We start from the raw sequence: 4187 nt of genomic DNA on the forward strand, positions 1-4187 counted from the left end.
ATATATATATACATATACACACACACACCTTCTAGAATCCTCTGGATTGGTGAAATATATATATATATATCTGTTAAGTCCATTTGGTTTATAGCCTCTATTAGTTTCTGTTTAGTGTCTCTGTTTATTTTCTGTTTCAAAGACCTGTCCATTGGTGAGAGTGGGGTGTTAAACTCTCCCACTATTATTGTGTAGAGTTCAATGTGTTTTTTTGAACTTCAGTAAAGGTTCTTTTATAAAAGTAGATACCCTTGCATTGGGGCATAGATGTTCAGAATTGAGACTTTCTCTTGGTGGGTTTTCCCTTTGATGAATATGAGGTGTCCTTCCTCATCATGCTTAATAACTTTTGGTTGAAAGTCTATTTTATTGGATATTAGGATGGCAACTCCAACTTGTTTCTTGGGACTGTTTGCTTGGAAGACTTTTTTCAAGTGTTTAACTCTGAGGTAGTATCTGTCTTTGTTATTGAGATGTGTTTCTTGTATGCAACAAAATGCTGGATCCTGCTTGCATGTCCAGTCTGTTAGCTAATGTCTTTTTATTGGGGAATTAAGTCTGTTGATAGTGACAAATATTAAAGACTGATGATTGTTAGTTCCTATTATGTTTGTTGTAGTTGGTGGCATTTTGTGTATGTGATTCTCTCCTTTTGATTTTGTTGTGAGATGATTAATATCTTGTTTTTTCTTTGGTGTAGGTATCCTCCTTGTGTTGGAGTTTTCCTTCTAGAATCTTCTGGATTGGTAGATAAATATTGTTTAAATTTAGTTTTGCCATGAAATATTTTGGTTTCTCCATCTATGATGATTGAGTTTTGTTGGGTATAGTAGCCTGGGCTGGCATTTGTGTTCTCTTAGGGTCTGTATGACATCTGCCACCCAGGATCTTCTGGCTTGTAGGGTTTCTGTTGAGAAGTCTGGTGTAATTTTGATAGACCTGCCTTCATATGTGACTCTGCCTTTTTCCCTTGCAGCTTTTAATATTCTTTCTTTGTTCTGTGCATTTGGTGTTTTGATTATTATATGATGAGAAGATTTTCTTTTCTGGTTCAATCTATTTAATGTTTTATATGCTTCTTGTACATTTATGACCATCTCTTTAGGTTGGGAAAGTTTTCTTCTATAATTTTGTTGAAGATGTTTTCAGGTCCTTTGAGCTGGGAACCTTCACTCTCTTCTATTCCTATTATTCTTAGGTTTGGTCTTTTCATTGTGTCCTGGATTTCCTGGATGTTTTGGGTTAGATTTTTTTTTTCTGTTTTGAATTTTCTTTGGTCGTTGTGTCAATATCTTCTAAGGTATATTTTATACCTGCTATTCTCTCTCTATCTCTTGTATTATGTTGTTGATGCTTGCATCTTTAGTTCCTGACCTCTTTCCTAGGTTTTCCATTTCGAGGGTTGCTTCCATTTGTGTTTTCTTTACTGTTTTTACTTCCATTTTAAGGTCTTGGACTGTTTTGTTCAGTTCCTTCACCTGTTTGATTATGTATTCCTGTATTTCTTTTAAGGGATTTTTTTTGGTGTTTCCTCTTTAAGGGCTTCTACCCATTTACTTGTGTTTTCCTGTATCTCTTTCAGTGAGTTATTGATATCCTCCTTAAAGGACTCTATTATCTTCATGAGAGGATTTTAGATCAGCTTTCTGGTTTTAGGTGTGTTGGTATATCCAGGACTTGCTGTGGTGGTAGTACTGGGTTCTGATGGTGTCAGAATATATTGGCTTCTGTTGTTTATGGTCTTTTGCTTGCCTCTCACCACCTGGTTATCTCTGGTGTTAACTGGCCTGGCTGTCTCTGTCTGGAGCCTGCCTCTTGTGTCCCTTAGTTGCTGCAGGTCTCCTGGGAGGCCTGTGGTCCTGGCTGTAGCAGATCTCTTGGGGGACCTTTAGACTATGGGGTCTTCAGAGGAGCAGACATGCTGATGGTCTGCCCAAGCAGAAGGCACAGTCTCTTGTTTGTTTGTTTGTTTTAAACTAAAAACATTGCTGTCTAAAATCTCTTACACATGTCTCCTTAACAGGTGCTTCAAAATATAATTGCTGGGGACCGTGGAGCAGGTGGTGTGTACAAGCTAGCCGAGCAGCTGTGGCAGGGAGGATAGGCAAGCAGATTGATGACTGGGCCTGCCATACAGAGGCTTGGTGACAGGCCCTTCCCTGATGCAGACTCTCAGGCAGTGACCTACACCTCTGAAGACATTGCCAAGCTGGCAGACACCCTCACCAAAACCCAGGTAGCCGGAGGACAGCTGAGTTTTAAGGGCAAGGCTCTCAAACTAAATACTGCAGAAGATGATAAAGATGTGATTAAGACTGAAGAGTTTGACGGCCTCGAAGCTCTACAGTTGAAGGGCAACACAGTGGGCCTGGAAGCAGCCAGAGACATCGCCAAGGCCTTAGAGAAGTCTGAGCTGAAACGATGCCTCTAGAGTGACATGCTCACCAGAAGGCTTCAGTCTGAGATCCTACCAGCTCTGATCTCACTAGGGGAGGGACTCGTCACTGCAGGAACACAGTTGGTGGAACTCTACCTCAGTGAGAATGCATTTGGACCTGATGGAGTGTGAGGCTTCAAGGCCCTCCTCAAGAGCCCAGCATGCTTCATCCTGCAGGAACTCGAGCTTAACAACTGTGGCATGGGCATCAGTGGTGGCAAGATTCTGGCAGTAGCTCTGATTGAGTGTCACCGCAGGTCCAGTGCCCAAGGCAAGCCACTGGCCCTGAAGGTGTTTGTGGCTGGCCAAAATCTCCTGGAGAATGAGGGAGCCACTCCTCTGGCAGAAGCCTTTGGAATCCTCAGGGCTCTGGAAGAGGTCCATCTGCCACAGGGTGGAATTAACCATCCTGGTGTACGGCCCTGGCCCGGGCATTTGCCATCAAATCCCCTGTTGCAGGTCATCAACCTAAATGACAACACCTTCACTGAGAAGGGTGGTGTGGCCATGGCTGAGAGACCTTGAAGACTCTGGGACAAGTGGAGGTGATCAATTTTGGAGCTGCCTGGTGCGCTCTAAGGGCACCATTGCCATCGCAGATGTTGTCCGTGGGGGCCTGCCAAAGCTGAAGGAGTTGAACCTGTCATTCTGTGAAATCAAGAGAGATGCTGCCCTGGTTGTTGCTGAGGCTGACGAGGCTGAGCTGGAGAAGCTGGACCTCAATCGCAATGCCCTAGGAGAAGAGGGCTGTGAGCAAGTTCAGGAGGTGCTGAACAGCTTTCCACCCTTCCCCTGGGCATCAATACCCTACAGTGGACCTGGGTTAGTCCAGCAGGGAGATGAAGATCTGCAATCCAGACAGGAAGTACATACCTCCCTCCCCACCCCCCCCCAACAAACCAACACAGTATCAAAGGACCAATATGACCTAGGAGACAAGACCCTCCCCTGCCTCTGGTCAAAATCCTATCCAATGGAGATGCTGGCTGTGCTCAGTCCATCCAAGCCCCCCAATCACTGGGGCAGGGTGAGGGACAAGAACGAGCTGGCTTTAAATCTAGATTTTTGTATAGTGTCTGCAGCAGATTGTGGCGGGCAAAGAAGCAGGTTTCCAACGAACCATTGGGCTTTGTCCCCAACGCCAACAACAGGGGGGTAAGGGCCTTGGGGAAATAGTCCCGCTTCATCCTGTGGTTCAACACCATCCGGGGCCATGCAGGCTGAGAAGGGCCTTGAGCTTGTCTTCACTCTCGAGCAGATCCATGTGGATGAACAGCCTGGTAAGGAAGGTGTTAGAATTGAAAGAGGAGGAGCTCATGAGGGCCACCTTCACTCTATTATGGGGCCAGGACCACTTTCCTTTCACCTGGACCTGCTGGCAAGGAGCTGGCAAAAGACGAAGACTATTAGGATGAAGAGGACGAGGAGGAGGAGGGGGAGGGGGAGGAGGGAGAAGAGGAGGAGGAGAAGGAGGAGGAAGAGGAGGAGCCACAGCAGCGAGGGGCTAAGGTCGGAGGTATCAGCCTGCTGGACTATCGGCACGGAGACCTTAGGACCCAGAGACAGCAGCTTCTCTGGGGAGGGGAATGACCGGAAGGTGGAGAGGTCTGTGGGAGGTGGGGAGGACAGCATGGGAGCTGGCTCCCCACTGTTAGGGTCCTGGATCTTCTTTAAGGGTGTGGCTGGCTCCTCTTCCTGACTCTCGCAGCTGTGGCTCTTCCTCTTCCTCCTCCTCTCAAGGCCCTTCTCA

General features: G+C 46.3%; 1 pseudogene; it reads left to right on the top strand.

Moving 5' to 3' along the window:
* The first annotated feature begins 2116 nt into the window (after positions 1 to 2116).
* On the top strand, positions 2117 to 3596 carry LOC116077247 (annotated as a pseudogene).
* Positions 3597 to 4187: the final 591 nt, after the last annotated feature.

Source organism: Mastomys coucha, unplaced genomic scaffold (assembly GCF_008632895.1).
Source record: "Mastomys coucha isolate ucsf_1 unplaced genomic scaffold, UCSF_Mcou_1 pScaffold5, whole genome shotgun sequence".
In the NCBI taxonomy this organism is placed as follows: Eukaryota; Metazoa; Chordata; class Mammalia; order Rodentia; family Muridae; genus Mastomys; species Mastomys coucha.